Genomic DNA, 14100 nt, shown 5'->3' with positions numbered 1-14100 from the left:
GGAAAACAAGGAGATGTGTGTCGATTTCTCAGGCCGCACACGATAATGCGTTGTTTAGTTTTCACACAGGGATGGATGTGTGTCGATTTCCGACACTCGGTCATGGATCCTCTTCGGGTTGCAGGGTTTTTGGATGCCCCGGGGACGATACGTAGATTTCCGGCACTGACAGGACGAAGTCACAGGGGCTGCGTCGATCCAGTGGGCATTGCATGGAAATTTCTACCGCACGGCAGGAACTGCGTCGTTCCAGCTCGGCTGTGCGTCGATCCAGTGGGCTGTGCATCGAATTTTCGCCCATTATGCTGGCGATGCGGGCTGTTCATCATTTTTGGCAGGCTGTGCGGCGATTTTTGCCACACAAGGAGTCCTTCTTATAGAGATGAAGTCTTTTTGGTCCTGAGACTTCAGGGAACAGGAGGCAAGCTCTATCCAAGCCCTTGGAGAGCACTTCTTCACCACAGCCAGAGAGAAGCAAGGCAGCAGGACAAAAGCAAAGCAACAGTCCTTCACAGAAAGCAGTCAGGTGAGTCATTTGGGCAGCCAGGCAGTTCTTCTTGGCAGGTTGCAGGTTCTGGTTCAGGTTCTCTTCTCCAGGAAGTGTCTTGTCAGGTACAGTGTCTACCTCAGAAGTGTCTAAATTGGTAGGGTCAGGGACCCTGCTTAAATACCCAAATGTGCCTTTCAAGTGGGAGATACTTCAAAGAGTGGCTTAGAAGTGCACAAGGTCCCCTTTCAGTTCCATCCTGTCGGCCAGGGTCCCAGTAGGGGGTGTGGCAGTCCTTTGTTTGAGGGCAGGCTACTGTCCTTTGACATGTAAGTGTCAAGCCCTCCACCCTCCCAGCCCAGGAAGACCCACTCAAAATGCAGATGTATGCAAGTGAGGCTGAGTGTCCTGTGTTTGGGGTGTGTCTGAGTGAATGCACGAGGGAGATGCCAACTAAACCTACCCAGACGTGGATTGGAAGGTTCAGAAGGATTTAAGTGTAGAGAAATGCTCACTTTCTAAAAGTAGCATTTCTAAAATAGTAATTTAAAATCCAACTTCACTATTAAGCAGGATTTTGTATCACCATTCTGACCATACTAAATATGACCTGGCTATTCCTATCAGATCAGGATCTACCACTCAAACAGTATATGAAGGTAGCCCTAATGCTATCCACTGGAAGGAGCATGCCTCACAGCAGTGTTAAAACAAATGTAGGAGTTTTACACTACCAGGAGATGTAAACTACATAGGTACATGTCCTGCCTTTTGTCTACACATCCCCCTGCCCTATGGGCTACCTAGTGCCTACCTTGGGGTTGACTTATATGCAGAAAAAGGGGAGTTTAAGGCTTGGCAATTACTTTTAAATGCCAAGTCAAAGTGGTAGTGAAACTGCACACACAAGCACTGCAGAGGCAGGCCTGAGACATGGTTAGAGGGCTACTTATGTGGGTGGCACAACCAGTGTTGCAGCCCACTAGTTGCATTTAATTTACAGGCCCGGGGCACATGTAGTACACTTTGGTAGGAACTTACACGTAAATTAAATAAGCCAATTGGGTATGAGCCAATGTCACCATGTTTTAAGCAGAGAGCATATGCACTTTAGCACTGATTAGCAATGGTAAAGTGGACAGAGTCCTAAAGCCAGCAAAAATGAGGTCAGAAAAAGAGAAGGAGGAAGGCAAAAGGTTTTGGGGTGACCCTGTAGAAAGGCCATTTCCAGCAACATTTAACAACACACTCTAAACACTGCCCTCCCACCCCCTTATATCACAAAACACATGCAGGACAACATATACTAAACTACACATATTACCTATATCTAAACAAATATATATTTTTTGGTAATTATTTTTTAAATTTTTATATTCTTTTTTATAAAAACACATAAATGCCCCCAATATCACCAAACAAAGTAACATGTAAAAAGTAGGAAACCCAATCCCCAAAAACCTACTTATCCTAACTAAACTACTAACCTAATCTAACCTGACACTAACCCCCTAAAACACACTATAAAAACATTAAAACAAATGAGGGAGGGAACTGGGGTGAGAGTCATTTTGCCAATTACAGATTGGCCCTCTTGAGTTTCCTCTTGGTGAACTTCAGTCTCTTGGTGTTCTTCTCTACCTCCTTCTCAAGACTGTCCAACTTTTTGAGGACCAGTGTCACATCCCTCTGTAGGTCCTTATTCGCACTTGTGTCCATGGCAGCAAGTGGGGTAGTCTGTGGCACAGATGTTGAGGGTGTAGCTGCTGGGGCTGTTGTGATGGTGGCAGTTGTGCCCCCCTGCAAATCTGTGATGCTTGGTCCTCCCTCTGTGGGAAGTGTGGGTCCCCCTTGGGTGAAAGACTGCCATTCCCCGGTGGATCGCTCCAGCAGCCAGATTCCACTGTCAGGCTGTGCCTATAGCAGACTGCCCTCTTCTGAAAAGCCCGCAGTTCCTAATTTTTCATGTTGTCAGCTGGTAAATTGAGACAGGCAACCATCAGTGTCAGCATTGTGTGGAGTATGTACAGATTATTAGCTTACAATCTACACTTTACATTCTACATCAAATTGCACATGCACTCCAACTCACATTACAGATAAAACAATGGCCCTGATGAATGAAACAGCAAGGCTGCCTTAGCATCATTTAATTGACACCAAAGGCACTCACAACAAGATTAGGAACCAAAACAAATTAGGTGTGCATTGATTATTTGCTATGTGTAACAATGCAAAGGCAGCGTGAACTTCACATAGATCAGGGCCACTTTTCCTCATCATCTGTGTCAATTTTCATCCGTACGTCAATCTGTTATTGGGAGTATGGGATGCAGTTGGTAACCATAAGGGGTCAGTGTTGACAGGTACATGTGCAAGCCTGATCAAAATGACTGTCACCTACACTGTGAGCATCACATCTATCTACACATGTGTTGTTCCTCACCCCCTGTGCCAGGGGGGATGGACCGGGCAATCCATCATCTCATCTGTCCAGGTCATCCACCAAGGCATACCCACTCAGACATGGAGTCAGGGAGTGGACCATACGTTAGGAGGGCTGCCAGCTAGGAAGCTGGTATCCATAGGTCTTTCACATCTACATTCATGTGTCCAGCTGTAGACACCCATCAACACCTGATCAGCTAATACTATTCATTACACACCCATATCCATGCCAGCACACGTCTGGCCTTGCACGTAAATGGAGAACAAAATATGGGGCACCATGCTGGGGGACAATTGCCCACCCAGTCCTACCTACCCATTACAATACAGGGATGCACCAATTTGTGTTAAAAACGGTGCATCACTGTGTTGTGAGAATGACGGTGTGTCCCAGTGCCAATATTCTCACATTGGTGCACTATTAAGTCACATATAGGCCTACATGTGGCTTGTCATCACCTTGTTTACACAATGCTGACCACTGAGCACCACAAGCCTCACAAGATATGACTCTCTGCTTGTGCATTGGGAACCCTTAAATGGGACACAATGTCACCATCCAGCCTACTTTGATATCTGATCATTTGACAGCTTCTCACTTCTAGCATTGTGTGCAACACACATGACTCAATCACTACACAGGACAGACATTATCACATTTACTGGATACATCTGGGTCATCAAATCTTGTTACCTCGCTAATGGTATAGGGGTCAGGTCCACCAGCAAGATATGGATGGAAAACCATGCTTAGTGTCATATCACTGTCACTACCAGTGGACAACATATTACAGTGTGTACTATTTTAGAGGAGTGCACTAATTATCCAGGTTGAAGACAGTGCAACAGACACACCATTGCAAACTCACAATGACACTGACACTCAGGTGAGTGAGAGCCACACATCTGCACACTTACACTGGGCCTCAGACTCATGTAGTGCTACACCCTGCAACAACTATATGTGGGCAACCTATAGAAGATGGAACTCAATGGTATGAGGGGGAGTTGGGTGACAGATACATGACACTACCCTGGTGCCCTTCAAGACAACTGACTCAGGTATTCTGGCTTGTCCTGCAAGGCACACAGAGGCATTTTGTGATGGACAAGCAGCTCAATGTTCAGTCTGCAATGATCATGCATTGAGTAATCCATGACTGATGTGTCAAAGTTGACTGATCAATGCCCCATTGCCAGTTCCCCCTAAGGTGGGCATGCCCCCTTTGCTAACATAATGGCAGGGATAATGTGTGTGAAATGATGACCATGTAGCGCCATACATGGATTACCCTACTTTGTTATCAAAATCCAGTTACATATGTTATGCTGGCGGTGTCTTGGCTCATTATACAAGACACTATACTGCGGCACAGGTGTTGCCATGGCCCCAGAAATGTGTGACTTGGTGATGGTTGTGCATGACTCACCAAACATCTGACCTACATTGGTAAAATGGTAGGACATGTGAACTCCATGTCTAGGCTGGCGCAGTTACACTTCATTCTGGTTGCATGTAACCTTTCCACAAGCACTGCATGCAGCACGCCAACACATCTGCTACTGTCATTCAAGAGCAGTGAACAGTAAATTCACTGCCAATGGGAGACTCACCAACAGGACCACCAATCACCACATCAAGATGGTCAAGCAGATCCTGCTCCCTGGCCACCAGATCTGCCCAGCGTTGCTTCAGCTGGTGTTCGAGCACCTTGCCCCCCCGCAGCTGCCTCGCTCCTGGATCACACGCCCCCCCCCATCTCCAACAATAATGGCAGGTAGTGGGCTACCAGCCACATGAAGCCTCCCAGCTCCTCCTCCCCCATCCTTGTCAGTCTCCCTCTACCAGACATATCCCTCAGGTACGGGTTGACAACAATAATGATTATAAACAAAATTAAAATAAAGGAAACTTAAGGCCCCAAAAAATAATCCCAACTAACCCAATTTAACAACTTTCTCGGACAGACAACCCACAGTACAAGTACAATGATAGATACAAAAAACACAAAAATTTACAAACACTGGGAAAAAGCCCAGTCAAAAATACAAAAAACTCAACAGGAGGGACACCATAAGATACAATACAGAGCAAGAAGACACCACCAACTCCAGGACACAACCACACAGTCAAAAGAGGCACAAACTGTAAAGAGAAAGTACACTCACTGTACCATGCCTGTAAACAGGATTTCCTATTACATCACTTCCAGTCCCCGTGCGTCACGGTTTCTGTTATGTGTGTATTTATTTGACGCAGCAGATATTTGCATGAGTATTTCAGATGCATGACCTACGTGCGTCTTTGACGCATTATCTTTATGCGTTTATTTAACAGAAAATCAGCATTGAGATGAGTCCGAAGGTGGAATTCACGCTAAGGGTCATATACTTTGGGTTTGCGGATGATGTTTTCAATGCATTTGCGTCATTGTTTTTTACTCTATTCCTGATTGCGTTATTTTGTTTCATTGTCAATGGATGCCCCCTGTATCAACATACAAATGGAATGGGCTGGGCTGCAGTGTGTCATTTTGTGTATGACCACAATCAGTAGTCCATGCAACAATGTGATTTGGGTGTGAGTGGTCTGTTACACCGATGTGTGTGTTACAGAATCAACAGCATGCAAATATTTTCACGTCATGCATATTTATGTATGTGTGACAACAGTGTATCCACATATGTATGGCAGTTAGTACTATGCAACAGTTATGGTATGTGATTATGTATTGTGTTTACTTATGTGATGTGTGTAGTTGTCTTACAGAGCATAACATTTTTGATGACATACACAGCTGGAGCATTGTTGATGATGGCTGATGAATGCTATCTAGGAAATGTTACCCGATAACTGTCTCAATATGTTAATATTGAGTGTATAGTGACTTGTTTGTGGACTACACATATGTCTGACATGTGTACATATTTGGTACATATTGTGATTGACACACTCTGCCTACATTCCACCCAAATCATGTTTTGAACCTAATATTCAGATTAAAGTCAATACATTTAGCAGTGGTTGTTGCTTTTGTGTGGCGGACCTGCAGCCCTAGCTGCATATGTTCTCATCCATTCTGATGTGCACTCCACAGATGTGTCTGTGCAAAGTGTGAGGTCATATGTACCCTGTGTCAGTGGCAGGACTGATTTCCATGAATGTACTGCGCAGGCCCAACTTCTTTTATTGCTGGTCATATCTGGGCTAATCATGATGACCATTGTCACCAATGATGTCCCCCCACTTGTCACACATGCTCCATGCAGCCATTGCAACTCTCACACTGAGTTGTGTCAGTGATCTGTTCATTACAGTCTCACCATATTTTGCCATCCACTGCCTCAAGTGTGGGGCCCTTGTTTACCTCCTATTTGGACATGTTGTGTTGTAGTTGTGTGTGATGAGCTATTGTTGTACAAGTCGGCAATGTGGATGTAAATAATATTTTGTGGTCCATAGATTGTGTCCTTCAGTTGTCACATTCAAGTGATGAGGCTATTTATGATGTGTGTGATGGTAGCAGTTCGATCTTACGCATCACATGTGATATTGCTACAGTACTCTTCAGATTAGTGTTTGTAACATGCTCCCTGAGGGTAGACTCACAATCCTGAGGTATATGTTGTTGAGACTGAAGAGACCAAAGCCGGATTGCATAAATAAGTAAGGTGTTCATTGACAAAATGTACAAGGTGAGTTACGTGATTATTAAGTGAAGAAGTTCTCAACGATGTGCAGTCTGCGGTTTATCCTAGCAGCTGTGTTGTGCTGTTCCCCCTCATGTTCGTCTCCACTATCCACCTCAGGCAGGTCATCAACCTGCCCATATAAGGGGATGTTCATCCGCACACATATGTTGTTCAGGATAGCACATGTCAATATAATCTTGCACATGATGTGTGGGGCAGCCTCCTGTTATGTCCAGGCAACTGAATCTTGACTTCAGGATGCCAAATGTCCTCTCCCAATAGTCTGTGTCCTCCGATGTCCCTCATTATATGCACGCTCTGCTGCTGTGCTTGGGTTCGGAAATGCGGTCATTATCCATGGCTGTATGCCCTGATCCGCGGCAAAAGATTAAAGGAGTAAGTTGTTGTTAAGACTTGCAAGCAGGTTTGTCATGTAGCATGGCAGTTGATATTCTGAGTTGGTTGTGATTCATATGTGTTTGTGGTATGCTGTGAGTTCCTATCCTTGTGTAATGTCTCCTCAGCACTGGGTTGTTGGACATGACAATCTTATGTTTGGCTCAAGGACCTGCGACATATGATTTGGATTCCAAAATGATGGTCGTAATGTATGTACCATGCGTTGTGTAGTGTACCTTTGTATCAGTGTGCTATCACTAGAGGGGACATGACACATCCTCACAACACAATGGGGTCATATGTGGTAGCAACACGGTAGCACTACAGAGCCTGGACATCCCATCCATTTTGACATGTGCCATTGCAGATGATGTGCAACACTTAGGGCCTTTGAAATTGGTAAGTGGGAATGCACAACACGTCTCAAAAATTGGCTGCACTGTACTACAATATTGAGACTATGCAAGAATGCCCCATGTGTGACATGTTATTAGGCAACACTTTGTTGTCCGCTGCAACAGTTGTTCATATGCAGCCGTGCATCTATACTACCTACCTTGCACCAGGGTACTTGGCTAGCTGTCTTGTGGTGGCTGATGTATTTGTGCAGGAAGGGACACCACCCTATACATATGCTGTTTTGATGGCCAATTGGCTCTTTCTGTGTGTGCAGAAGTATGTAGCATGCATTGGTGACACAATCATCTGAGTTCAAAGCACAGTCTACTTCCTTATTGCAACCTTTAATACATCACCCCTGGGTTGGTGTTTGTTGTTGGCACTGCCTCAGGTTTTAGGTGACAGCTACATTTGAGTCAGCATCATCATGCTATGTATCTTGTGGTGACAGACCTCCAGCGACACACATTGCACACCCCTTCCGCACTACATACAGCATTGGAGGGTGGCTGATTTACAATGTGGCTTCAATTCATTATCAAATGGTCATCTGCCAAGTTGTACGTACAATGCAGGCCATGACAATGGCACTGTGGGCTTTTACAGAGGTCCCTTGGTGATACAGAGTGGCAGCTAATGTTTGTGTCAGCCATGAGGTTTCCAATGGTGTGTATCCCATTGTTACAGGATGATCAACATAACTACCAGTGTCGCTCCTATCTTCCAACACATGAATCAGCATTTATACTGTCGACACATGCACAGTGCAGGCTACGGGATGGAGCTCAGCTCGTTAGCAAATGCATCCCTTGGCACAGTGCATGTGATGTCAGTGATGTCCTCTTTTCTCCTACAGGGTCCCAGCTATGGCATCCATGATCTGCACTGTCTGACAGTGACTCTGCCCCATGGTGGGCCTTTAATTGTATCTGGTACAGACATGATGATGTTGTGAGTCAGTGAGGGTTGCATGTGAGGTGGCACTACAGTAGGTGTGGTACCACTTGTCACACATCTGGCACATGGTATGTGATGGGCATTGATCTTGTATTCCTATGTATGTGAGCCAATGTGTCAGACAGATGTCTCTGCACACTACAGGTAAGTCAGGTATGTGTTGATGAGATGTAGTTGGTGTTGGTGCAAGTTGTCTGGTATTTGATGTTTATTCTGGCAGTGGTTTGCACGGCATGACTTGAGGGATCTCCGTCTATATGGAACTTAAATGACATGGGCATGGCGTATGCCACTGACATGTCTGTGCTATTCTTTGTTTGGTGTACTGTTTGTGAAGTGTATGTAGTAGGCAAGCTGTGGGCACTTGTAGTGGTCTGTGTAGTTCTTTTAGCAAAGGGTACATGTCTACACCTGTCCTTCCCGTGGTGTGCCTGTCAAATTGTGGGTGTCTTACATACATGTGGGTGTGTGTGTTTGTGGTGTGCACTGATTGTGTTGTACTGTAGCATGGTGCATATGTGTTGTTAACTGCACATCTGTGTTACCCTGTCCATTTGTTAATGTAGTGGTGTATGTCTTGTGTGTCCAACAGGGTTGATGTGTTGTGTGTATATTGTTAGGTTTGATGACTTACCCACAAGTAGGCCATTTCCAAACTTTCCATCCTGGAATTGTTCATTGATCCTGCTGTGCCAGAATTTGTAGGCATCATGGACACTCCCAGGATACTTGGCCAAAATGTTTATGAATAGTCCCCGATGGTCCACTATGGGCTGCACATTAATGGAATGCGTGTGCTTGCGATTCCAGTATAAGTGCTCGGTTGCTGCAGGTGGTACGAGCTGGACATGGGTGCAGTCAATTGCACCAAGCACATGCGGGAAGCCATGGATTTGATAGAACACCTGTTTGTTCTCCTGCTGCTTTTGCTGGGTTTTGGGGAAGATGATGTGGCGGGGTGTCAGGGAGAAAATAGCATCTAACACCTTTGGCAGGATTGCAGAGAACGACGGCTGTGAGACACTATCAACCAGGGCACCCGTTGTTTGGAAGGAGCCACTTGCCAGCATGCGCAGGACAGCTAGCAGCTTTGTCACAGGTAGTATGTTGTGTGGGGTCTACAGGCTGACTGTAATTAGTGGCTCAATGTAGGTGTAGTATGGCTTGTCGGTTCGGTCTGTATGTCCTAATAATGTCCTGGTCCCTGAGGTCAAGGACGGTTGTCCTGGTTCTGAAGACCCTATCCTGGCTTCTGCGTTGCCTCTGTGGGCCACGTTGTAGTGTGTTCTCCTTAAGTAGTGGTGTGTTTGCCTCATTTATTACCTGCCCTGAACCAGGCATTACATTTTGAGGCAAATTGGTGGTAAGGTATTTTTTTGGGTCCACCTCCCACCCGTGCGCCTTTTTTGCCTGGGTGGATAGATATTGCACTAATGGGTTTGAGTCATTTTGTGGACAGGAACACCTACCTTGCATCTCATTGATGCAAGGAGGTTTCACACATTTGAAAAATGACGTTAACACCAATATTTTGAAGCTAGACGGTTCTAGCATCAAAATATAAATATGGCGTTGAGTTTGCTCTGTATTAGCGTAAAAAAAAATGACACTAATTCAGCGTAAACAGAGTATAAATATGCCCCTCAGTGTCTTACACTGTGTGGGGCAACTTTGGAAGAAAAGTTTCTCACCAGGCTAGGGGAAGCACCCACAGCTGTTCTCTGCAATCAGCCATATAGAACTATGTGTAGACATGGGATGAAAAAGTGGAGGTCTGTAAAAGGGGTGTAGCTTCAACATAAAAATTGAAGTCTGTGATCCGATAGTGTGCTACACGACCAGTATTTTGGTTTCTTTTTGAGCTTTCTGTTAATTCATCTAGGCATATAACATAACAATATAACATGACAACTGACATACATAAAACTTCCCAGGAGTATTGGCTTTGTCAGTGGTTGCTAGCTATTTAAGATAAATGAATAACAACAATGATTTTGTTTTAATAATAAATAATATATATATTGAAAACGTTTCAACTGTGAAATTGTGAGACTGTGGATTGAATATTATTGAGGCCTATGGAAGGAGTAATGGTCTTCAGTTATGTGCACTTTATGTTAGAAATGTATGTCCTTTTTACATCTTAAAGCTTATCTCTTTTCACTTTAACACCCTCTTTTCACTCTCTCCTGAATGCACTTTCTCGCATCTCTTTCACTTCACCACCCCTAAACATACCCTAACAGGAAAGCACTTTATTTTCATTTACTTCCCCCCTGTCAATATTTTGACAACTGTGCAACCCCTTCATAAACATGTACTCAGAATTTCAATTGCAACTGAAATCTGTAACCACTGCACTACATGTTCTGCAGAGAGGCCAATCCACTCACAGGCACAGTAATAAGATGGCCAAAAAAATACAGAATCACAACATGATGGAAATAGCTACCACTCATAAGGAATGCAAGATTAAGTAAAACATGTGAAATAGGAACAGGAACTAAATTGCTGACATGCATTACCTTAACGTTTTAACATTTATTGTTCGGAAATTATTCAGTGTTTTTGGCATTAATGTTAAGGGCATAAATATAAGGCCCGGGAGAGACCCGTTTGAATGTTTATTTTATTGTCAAATAACAGACCCAGGTTCCTAGAATTATGCAAGTACAAACTTGCAGCATGCTACAGCATCTGCTTTAAAATCAAAACATGTCCAGAGGGATAAAGCATTCCAGAACCACTGTGCCAGTCAAGCTAAGTAAGTCATGACCCAAAGGGCACCAAGTGTGCGTGACATAATCTATGCATGCATACTCATAGCCCTTTTTCATTTTTTACCTTTTTCTTGTATTCTACAATTCAGGACACAATATGTACATATTCAGCTTCACCTGGAAACAAAAGCCAGTGCAACATTTTGATCAACTTTGTTGGGAAACAAATACAGGCGCCCATCTTCTAAAGGGGTCAGCAATCTACAGCCACAACCTGGAGTGTCACAGTGGGGGAGGTCAGCATAATCAGACATCTCAGCACAATATACCTAATACAAGTTTTACATTAACACTTACCATCTCTGAGAATGAGACACCAGCTCTCACTTACCGGGATTGCATTCAATCCTACCCTGTGACAAATAGGAAGGGATGGGATCTAGGACTGTGAATGGCAGCTGGCCTCCTGCCGGGATGCAGCCTGTAATGTCTGAAACTATGACACCCACAGTGTAACTGGCCTACAGTGGATATTACCAAGGAATCCCATGACACTGAAGGGCTTTAGAAAGTGTAGCCCTGTGTTGTGCATCACACTGCAGAAGATTGATTTACTGCCTGACTTCTGACTCCTTGCTCAGTGCGAGGCAGGGCCGGCAGCCTGGGACAGACAGCCCAGAGTTAAATACATCAATTTATTTAGAGATACGGTCTCAGATTTTCTTTAACAGGAAATTTACAGGTAAAGATGAGTTGATGGGTTTGGGCAATGTAAATAGATGTGATTGGAAATAGGAGTATGTTGAGGATGTGGGATATGTGCTTAGGGAAAGTTGTGAGTGTGCCTAATCTATGGTTTGGTTATTTTTTATGTGCTCTGAATTGGGTGCTTTTCGTTGTAAATGCAAAGTATTGTAGTTTGTGAAGCGGTGTTTTATACAGTGCTTTGCAGGGGAGTACGGTGTGACAATGTGTGTCACCTGTGTTGTTTTCCTATCCATCCAATGTGGTGTTGTGTATCACTTTATTGACTGCTAACTGCCGTGGTTCGGACCGCCATTCGTGGAGCGACACGGCTGACCACCACTGCAACTTTGTACTTGTAATAAGTACTGTGGTTGGTTGACTGTCTGTCGTGCTGGTGGTCGGGCCGTCTATTTCCTGTATTCCAAAGTAGTGGCGGGGTTGGATATTTGGCAGACTTTTATTAGTCCTGCCTGTGTGACTCGTAATACGGCGGTCTATATGACTGCCAACATGGTGGTGTTTTGGCGGCTGCCACTATGGCGGTCTGACCGCAAACTCATAATGAGGCCCTAGTCCCCGAATCCTGTAATGTCTGCCAGCAAATAATATCAAATATTAATTCAGGAAAGTTTGTAGCAGAACCCCAGAGCCCTAAAGCAGAAACTGCTACTGGTGAAACTTGTCATGAACAAGAGTTAAAGAGACACTTCAATTGTTTTTAGACAAAAAGCAGCCACTGTGCACTGAAGTGCTAATTGCAAAAAATATAGTAATCAGTGACAACAGCATATATCAAAGAGTAGAGGGAAGATGCACACCTGCCAACATGTCCAAAGAGGCAAGTGGGAGATTTAAAAAAAAAAAACATAGGCGGGAGAATGTAATTTCTGCTTCAATCAGGCCTATTGCTGTGTGTGGTGACAGACAATCATCATTTCATTTGTAGCTGTTTAATAACAGCACAACCAAAAACAGAGCACTAAACTCTGTTTGCTTGCTATATAAAACTGCCAAAAATAAAATGTTGAGGCCTGTCATGCTCTAATTTCCCTCTCCAAGAATTAAGACAAAAGGCCTGGTTACGACCTTGGCGAATGGGATACTCCGTCGCCGTACTACAAGGTCCATTATATCCTACGGAACTTGTAAAATGGCGGGTGGGATATCTATTGGTTTGTGATGGAGTATCCTATCCGCCAAGGTTGAAATCAGTCCCAAAATGTTAATTAACCTTTGATGTCGGAGGTAATTCTTGGAGAGGGAGATTGGGTGCGTGACAGGCATCTTTAGTCCCATATGTAATGCTAATGTGCAAGAACTGGGGCTAAAGAGCCGCAAAAGAAGCATACAGAAGCGGAAGTTTTATCAACTAGTCTGTGCAGTATCCAAAGGAGCACAAAAAGGCTGCCACCACCTTGCCCGGCATCACTCTCACTTTCACACAACCTGCTCCATAGAGGCAGAATGGGAGGCTGATCATTCTGCTACCAAGCCACCAATTCCTGGAACAACCTCACCCAACACATCAGGGTCACCTCCTCACTTATTGAATTTCATAAGAAGCTGAAGACCTGGTTATTCAATTACTTTTCTTGCAGGACCATCAAAACTGCCTGTATTCATACCCAGTCTCGCCACATGCCTACAGGCACCTACTCAGCACCTGGATACCTTCACAGGTGACAAGCAGCGCTCTACAAATCCACCTTACATATTTATTTATTTATAGTCTGGTAAAGCGCACAGCTACCCACCAAGGGCTTCCCATGGGTTTCCATTACATTAAGTAGGAGGCCTCTCAAAACAGTAATTTGATTTGAGTTGGTCTATTTTCCAATGTTTTGTGATTGTTTTTGGCTTTTTCTGTGTTTGGGAACGAAAACAGTTCTCTTATTGTAATTTGTGGATTTATTTGTTAATAGTGACCGTCTACTTGACCAAGTTTGTTTGTTCCATGACGCACAGCTACTGGTGTCGGTATCAAACCTGTTGGAAAAAACACTGACATATCACAATTCCACACACGGAGGTGGCACACAACTTGGATAATTTTGATACTAAAATCTAAACAAGAAGTTGGGTGCAATATTAGTAATGGCAATAACACTGTGATTCCCTAACATTAATTCACAGTTTCCCCACTAGAGGGCTAACTTTGGGAGACTTAGCTCATGAAATGATCGCTTCAAAAACAAATGATGGGCAGGGCAATACTGCAAGGCCCATAATGCTCATATTACAAGGGTGGCA

This window comes from Pleurodeles waltl, chromosome 7, assembly GCF_031143425.1.
Source record: "Pleurodeles waltl isolate 20211129_DDA chromosome 7, aPleWal1.hap1.20221129, whole genome shotgun sequence".
In the NCBI taxonomy this organism is placed as follows: Eukaryota; Metazoa; Chordata; class Amphibia; order Caudata; family Salamandridae; genus Pleurodeles; species Pleurodeles waltl.
This window is presented reverse-complemented; position numbering follows the sequence as displayed.